Source organism: Anarrhichthys ocellatus, unplaced genomic scaffold (genome assembly GCF_004355925.1).
Source record: "Anarrhichthys ocellatus isolate YVR2014 unplaced genomic scaffold, GSC_Weel_1.0 scaffold945, whole genome shotgun sequence".
NCBI lineage: Eukaryota > Metazoa > Chordata > Actinopteri > Perciformes > Anarhichadidae > Anarrhichthys > Anarrhichthys ocellatus.
In genome coordinates, this window is record NW_022280919.1 from 1 (window position 1) to 8,468 (window position 8,468).

General features: G+C 39.6%; 1 protein-coding gene across 1 annotated transcript in view; it reads right to left on the bottom strand.

Moving 5' to 3' along the window:
- Positions 1 to 3,215: 3,215 nt before the first annotated feature.
- LOC116377145 (zinc fingers and homeoboxes protein 1-like) overlaps positions 3,216 to 8,468 on the bottom strand; it is a 12,320-nt gene continuing 7,067 nt past the window's right edge. The window contains exon 7 of the mRNA XM_031838711.1: positions 3,216 to 5,926. The gene's annotated coding sequence lies outside the window, so the exon portion shown is untranslated. The remainder of the gene's footprint in view (positions 5,927 to 8,468) is intronic.

Sequence of the window (8,468 nt, forward strand, 5' to 3'; positions counted from 1 at the left end):
ACAAGAATGAATGAATGAACAGCTGCCTATAAGAAGCTGTGTCGTGTTTGCGTCCTGAGATATGTAGGCCAAACAGGCAGAGGGAGGAGTGTGTGTGTGTGTGTGTGTGTGTGTGTGTGGGGAGGGGTATAGGAAGAGAGGGTGAGGAGAGGAGAGTTGTCCTCAGGATGACCCACAGCAGCACCAGACATCTCTCTCTCTACCTCCCCTCTCTCTCTCCCCCTCTCTCTCTACCTCCCCTCTCTCTCCCTCTCTCTCTCTCCCTCTCTCCCTCTCTCTCCCTCTCTCTCTCTCTCCCCCTCTCTCTCTCTCTCCCCCTCTCTCTCTCTCTCTCCCCCTATCTCTATATGCTCGCTCGCTCTTTGCTGCGTAATCGTCTGAAAGAGGGAGAATAAAAAGAGAAGCTTGACCTCCTCTCTTAAACATCTTCTCACAAAAAGGTTCAGTTAGAAACCACAAATAAAAATAAAAAGTAAAGTGTTTGATTTTAAAGTAGCAATCTGGAAGATTTTACAATGTTTATGCAATACTTTAAATGAGGTTCGGTGTATTGTCATTAATATACAGCATGTTACTATTACTATAGAATGCCAGCTCCCCAAAAGGGAAGCCAGAACATCTGGATCGCCCCCTGGTGGCTGGATTAGTTTTTAATTCATATTTGATTCATTTTGTATTGTGATGTTCGTGTTGCTGATTTTCTTGACATTTGTTACACTTTCGAAGCTCAGATTGACATTCTCTGATGTCTGTTCGGTAAATATGAAACTACACACAGCAGCCTTGTTAGCCTAGCTTAGCATAAAGACTGGAAACAGAGGGGAACAGCTAGCATGGGTCAAGACACTGAAGAATAAATTTATTTTATATATTTATCAGTGATATTTAGGTGGATTCTGTTGATCACGGTCATAATTTATCATTATTTAAAGTTATCATCTTAAAGAGCTTTATGAAATCATCCCCCAATTTGGATTTTATTTATTTTTAAATGACATTTAAGTCTTAACATGTTACATTCTTTAGTTTCCTGTTTTATATAGTATTATTTTTGTTTTGGTGGTGGCGGAGTCCGCCATTCCCGGTCTGGATGCAGAGTTTAAATGTGACGCTTTAATCAGATGAACTTGATCTCCTGTGAAATAAACTTTTGGCTGCAGTCGTATATTCACTATGACGATTGGAGTACTTGTACCATACTTGAGTATTTCCTTTTTCTGCTACTTTATACTTCTACTCCTCATGTCAGATGCAAATATTATACTTATTTATTTATTCATTTATTTGTTACCTTACGGACTCAGATTATTAATACAAATTATTATCAACAAATAAATGATATATGTTTTTATATATTAATATAAAACTTTGATACCCGGGACGATATTCACAGGCAACTCAGCATATATATATTAAATAATTAAAATAAGCTTTAAAGTGATGAACACATCAATGCATCAATAATTATAATATGATAATATATATTACTCTCTTTATTTTAAATTACAAAACATCTTCTATCGTCCACAATCATTTTTTTTAAAGGAAACTTTGTACATTTTGGGAGAACTGAAGTTTGCAAATATGTCAAAATATAAAAAAGTCAACGAGGTTTAAAGTTTAAACATTGCAGGATAATTTATTCAAAACCTGATATACATCACTCAGCATGGTGAGTACTATTACTTTAGGTGTACTTTTACTTTGGAATGCATGGCTTTTACTTGTAAAACACAGAGTACGTCTACACCGAGGTAGTACTACTTTTACTGAAGTAACAGATCGGAGTACTTCCTCAACTTATAGAACCGCTTGTTTTCAGAGTGTGTGAGAAGCTTTAAACATGAGATTTAGTCCTCATCGACCTGCCCCACACACACACACACACACACACACACACACACACGTGTGTACACACACACGTGTGTGTGGAAGTAGGTCAGTAGTGAAAGGGTTCTCTGCTGTCCTCACTCGGCCTCTGTTCGGCCCGTCACACCACTCGTGTCGACTCTAATTCTCTCCTCCTCCCTATATCCTCCCTCCTCCTCCCTCCTCCTCCTCCTTATATCCTCCCTCCTCCCCCTCCTCCCTATATCCTCCCTCCTCCTCCTCCTCCTCCCTATATCCTCCCTCCTCCCCCCCTCCCTTTTGTCTCTGCTCTGATTAGAAAGGCAGCAGGTCCCACCCCTGGTTCAGGGTCTTGTGGAGGTTTAACTCTTCAGCTGCCGCCTCTCGTCGTCCTTTTTAAAAATATTTTTTAAATTTCACCCTTTAAAAAACGTCTCTTTCTAAACGGCCTGTGTGTGTGTTTGGCTTCTACCAAACCATGTGTGTCTTGTAGCCGGGGTGTGTGTTTTGCATTTGAAGGGAGACCCCCGACGCCAGAGCTCTGCGTTCGTGGAGGAGGATGTCTCATCTCTGGGGGAGAGGCTCCGTGTTCCAGGACGGCTGGATGAAGACCTGTGAACAAATGGTGTGTTACCTAACCCCCAAACAGCTTTACATGATTTACAGTAGGGGGGGGAGGCGGGGCGGTGTTTGAGCTCATACTGCCCTCTGCTGGCAGAAGAAGCAAACAAGATGTGCCGTTTATTTCTCCACAAAAAAACGCCCCAACATGGCTCCCGAAAAATGAAACGGAAACAAAAAAATCCACCTAAAAATCTGTAGAGTTTAATTTAAAAAAACCCCCCCCCCCCTTAAAAAAAGTGCCCAGAATGTGAAGCTCAGAGCGACAGAGCTGTGGTGAAGCCGGCAGCGCGTTGGATGTGGAGGACAGCGTGTTCCTGTTCTGTGGTTCAATGACTCGAGGTCATCGAGGATTAAAATAAATTATGATAATAAAACGAGCTCACGGTGGGAATCAAGCTGCTGCTCAAGTGTTTATAGAAATATAGTGTTTTATATGTAATTATATTCATTTGATTTATGATTTTAAAAATGTGTGAAATAATTAACAAATAAGTTGCAGTATAAATACAACCAGCAGTGGAAGTACTCTCAGTAAAAATACTCCAAATGTACCATCTAGAATCAAAGTACAGGAGTATTATCACCTTTCACTGTTTTATATTTATTATATGACTGTTTATTGCTGCATTAAAGCAGCAGAATACTGTGAAATGGAAATACTCAAGTACAGTATCGTAGTAGAAACTGTTTAAATGTGAAGAAAACTGACGATCAGACAATTAATCTGTTTTTATAATTAATCATTTCAGTCGTCTTTGGTTCATTTAACGCGTCCGTCTTTTGAAATGTTTCATCTTAAATCACATTTTAACCAAACAGATGTATAAAGTCAGAGCAGCGTCTTCACTCCGTTTCTTCTTCTGTCTTTCAGACCAACAGAAATAAACGATGTTAATAATTATCACTGACATCCAACATGTGAATCAGTCCAGACTCGAACCCGCAACCTCTACGTCACTCTGTACAGATTAAAGGAGCAATAAAAACATCTGAGTCACGACTGCTTTTGAAACTTTTATTTTTTGCTTGCAGACAAAAAGAGAGAAAGAAATCCATGAAAGTCCAGATATAATAAATAAATAACCTAAAACATTTGTCTATTGAAGCGGTTTAAAGTTACAGAGCTCGTGTGACGATGATTGTTCTGTTTGCATATCTAACGAGTCTACGAGAGAAGCTGAACAAAAACGTATTTCTTCTTTTTAATCTTTAACCCGACATATGAAAAGTTAAAAACCGAGAGCTCGTTGGTTCTCGTCCCTAAAATATCTTCTGTAATTCTTGTGGAAAACCTGAACGATATTGTTTTTCAGTTCACCCGTATCTGAGCAAATAAATGCACGAAAAACGTCGTCTTCTGTCTTTTTAAAGTGTTTTTTTGTTGTTTTTTTAAACTTTGGTGGCGAAGACAAAAACAACCCCAGACGCATGAAAGACATAACTATCATTGTGTACTCGTATGGTCATGCATACAGTATTGATTAAAGTGTAAATGTTTGTAGCTTAACTGACTGAGGTAAAGTTGCCTGTTTCCTGAAGTAGAGCACACATGCCTTTAGTTTCTGTATTTTCTCTTTTTGGACAAGGACACACAAACAGTATTTGGGTTCGTCTCCCTTTCAAGTCAATAAATCTGCTTCTTGTTTTTAAAAAGACAAATAAGAAATGATTTGGGTTTGTGGCTTAAAACGACTGAAGTTCAGTCGGTAACATCCTCCGCCATCTTTGTTTTATTTAATCAGAGCTCAAAGGAAAAATCCACCTTAAAAACACTTGTTTATTTTGTAGTTCACAACTGCAGACTCCATTTCCACCAGATTTCCTACATTTCCCAGAATGCCTCTGAACTGGTTGTTTTCAGTCCAAAAATACACGAGTTTGAAAACCGTGAAAGTTTGAGGCTCATAGTTGAAAATCTGAGTTTAATGAAGTTGTTTCCTTCAACGACATCTGGAGAAGAAACAGTCGTGATTGATTTGTTTTATTTATTTTACGTCATGAATTGAATATTTTGGGTTTTTCGACTGTTGGTCGGCAACAAAAACACACAAGATGTTATTTAAAATATTTCCTTGATTTATTAATTTGTCAACAAAATGTCAGAAAATAGTGATAAACAGTCGTAATAACGTCCCAGAGCTCAGAGTTTTTATTTATTTCACATAATAAATATAAATGTAAAATGTTAATGAGTTTCTAGACTGTTGGTCAAACCACAGAAGAAGACACTAAATACTATTTACAAGCGTTGATTCATTATTTTGACCATTAAAGTGATAAAAAGCGCAAAGATAATGAATTCAGTGTGATATAAATCCTCAGTTTGTGTTGATCCAACAGTTTGAGTTTATTTCGATATCAACGAGGTGGACAAAACAATAGAGACACCTCAGTTTAACACATTCGGACTGTTAGCATTAGCTTTAGCTCGGTGTACCTAATAAACTGTAGTAAGTCTGATCAGCACATCGATATAATCTACCACGCTGTTCACATAAACTAATATAACTTTATTTTGTTTTTGAGACTCTTTGGCCATAAAATGTATTTATTGTCTCTAGTTGAAGTGTGTTGCTTTAATGACACTACCTTTCCAGGTGCATTGTGGGATAAGTTAAGTCTGATATGTAAAGCAGAGTTTTTTGGTGGATGTTTCCCTTGAAGGAGTTGCTGTCTCTTGTTTTACTTCAGTGATTCGTGTTTGGAGGTAAATTCATAAACTGAAATGATGTCGTTGAAACTGAATGGACCCAAATTATCACCGTATTCAACAGAACTCATAATAGCATAATGAAAGTAGATTCAGTCCCCGTTTTATTTATACGTCGTTAAGACTTTTAAAAAAAGGAAAAAAAATACAAAGAAGTAAAAACACGGACGTTGAATTCAATCCGGCGGATTTCTGTTGATTAATAAACAGAATGGCACTAATTTGAGTCGTCTATTCACAAAAACTTTCTTCTTTCAGAACAAAATGTTCTCTTTGTTTAGAGGACGTTCACTCAAGAAAATGGTCCATTATTCTGAAAAAAGTTCTGTATTATTGAGTAAACCATGCGAGGTCTCACCTCTCACTTTAAAAACTCTTTTCTTTTTTTAGTACGAAAAATGACAAAAGCCCCCCCCCCCCCCCCCCCAACCAAAATAAAAGCCTCGTTGTTTGTACAGGAGCAGGATTGGAAACTTACTCGCTCGCAGTGACGTTTGGCGAGTCGTCCCGCGTGTTTGATTGGTCCCCACAGTTCATCAGCAAGAAGGAACTACATCCTGGAGCTTTGTCCTTAAAGTCCGCTCAGTGCTTCTCAGCTGCATCGGGGCCCAAAGCACAAACCTGTCCCGCTAGTTAACTTGTCCTCCAGCCGAGCTGTGACCCTGTCTGAGCTTCCTGCGGCCATCTTTGGGTCCAGAACCATCAGCTGAGAAACACTGACACGCGTCGTCTCCACGGTGGATGCTGTGGAATGAAAGGACGATCGATGTGAAACGGTTAAATGAATCATTTTCCTTTTGAAGATCAATCACTGCTACTCTGCTCCAAATAAACCAAACTATGTGAAACTAAAGATCAAGTTTAAACCGATGAAGAGACTTTACCTCTGCAGAGCGTTCAGGGTCGACCCGAGGAGGATCTGGAGCTCATCACACATGTGAACCTTGTATTCGCAATCTCATTATTTTGGTCACTGGTGTTTTTATTTTTTATTTTATTTTCATGGAATAGCATGTCGTAAGAAATCTATAAAAAAAAGTCATAGTATAACATGTCGTTAAGTCATTGGGTACATCCCAAGTCTCTTACTGTCATTAATACATTAATAATATATAATAATATAAATATATGTTCATGTAGACCAGGGGTCGGCAACCCGCGGCTCGCGAGCCGAATGCGGCTCTTTAGCCTCTCTGTTGCGGCTCCCTGAGGTCCCCCAACTGGCGCACCGGATCTGGACCCAGGACCTAAAAACCGATAGATAATTAGGAATTATATATATTGGGCACCGAGTTTAAACTTTAACCGGCGCCTCTTATTCAGCCATTACAGCACTTGTTCGGCGGTGCAGGAAACACACCGACCAATGCGTTGCAAATCACGTCACGTGATGCAGCTCAGCCAATCAAACATGAGTATTCTGACAAGTTCCCTGCCTCGAGCGAGGTTTACACACACCGTGACACACGGGGCTGAGACGAGGAAATAGAAAGAAGAGCAGGAGAATTGCGCTGAACGAAGAAGATATCTCACATGACGTTCTCCAAAAAGAGAAACGTGTTCAGAGAGAATATAATTTATAAGCAAGAATGAACAGAATCTTAAATGTTAATTATTCCCACAGGCAGTTAATTCCTCTACCAAGCGCCTTTCCCTACAGATCACTAATCATGATTTTCAGACCCCCGCCCTCTGTAAACTATCAATGGATGAATTCAGATAAAGAAAAGTCACGGAGGAAAATAGAGAGTTTAACTCTGCGTGGACGTCTTCATTTGCTTTAAGCACACAGCATTTCCTGAAAAGTGTCACGCTGGAGATGAGCGACAAAGAGCGAATTCTCAGCTGCTGCAGCAAACTCTCTTTATAAGAGTTTGATATTGTTATATCAGGTAAAATTGCAAAAAAATGTCAAGAATTGTCTTTATTCTTGTTCTATATTTTCATAAATACAACAAACTATAGTTTTTGTATATATAATATAACTATATATAACACTTTATAGGCTGTGATATCAAATAGCTTTTGCGGCTCCAGACAAATTTTATTTGGTGGAAAATAGGGCAAAATGGCTCTTTGGATAGTAACGGTTGCCGACCCCTGATGTAGACTGAACAAAAGGACCACAAACAACTTTCTTTAGAAAGATTTGTCTTTTCATGATCTGATATTTCCCTCAATAACTTTTATTATGGAAACAATTAAAGCCAGAGAGAGTTTTACATCATTTATCATCAATTCATTCAGTCACGTGAGGTGGACCATTGATGAGTGTCGGGTTCAATATTTATGCATTTAATTTACTTCTTTAGAAACCATAATCTGGGTTATTTAACAATGACGTCACAATCAGAATTTCAAAACGTACAGACGTAGATAATAATGATGTGATCAACATCTTTACTCTGGCAGTGACGATTACTGTGTCTTTATTAGTAAAAGTCTCTCCAGCTGTTAAAGCCGACTGATCCAGCTTCCCTGGTGGGAGGGACTAAGATGCAAGTTAAACGGGGATGCCGGCATTGCTACAATCCAGCCCGAACTACAGCGAGAGAAGCAGTGGGGTGTCGGAACAAGGGGTATCTGGCTTCATGCCCGTTGTGGTTCAGTACCATCTCAGGAATTCAGAGTGGTCAGGGCTCGGGATTGTCGTATTTGTTTGGGTACTTTGGTCAACTTCATGTTGGCACACTCTTGGAAAATCTTGATGTCTCCTGTTTTTCGCTCTGCTACTCTTAAAGTTACTTCTACAGACACTGTGGTTGCAGGATGAAGATCGGAGATTGGTAAACTGACTGGGACGGGTTCTGTTGAAGTATTCCATGTTAAACGGTATAGGCTTTGTAGGTTGTCAAATATTGGTGCTTCCTGTGCTGGGATTCCTGATGGGAACCCTGGTTTTATGGGAGGAGTGTGACGACCCTCCTCCTATCATACACTAGCTGTCTGGTTGTGTTTCCTTGTGTTACAGGTGCTGATTGGAGGATCGTCAGCAGGATGAGCCACACCTGTGCCAGGGTGGCGCTGCCTTAAAATACCCTCTCCAGTTGGCAGCTGCCCTCTCTGAAAGGAAGATTTTGTTGACAGTCAGGCTTACGACAGTTGTGGCTGTCTTTGTGTAAAGTGCTGTTAACATTGAGTTACTTGTTTTTGGCGAGACAAATAAATTACTACTTTTGGCCGCCAGCTCGTTGTCTCCCTGTTTTTGTTCCAGTTTCTGAGCCGGGCTGTGACATGTCTTAGAAATGTTGAAAAAGTCATGTAAAAAGTCACAGTATAGCATGTC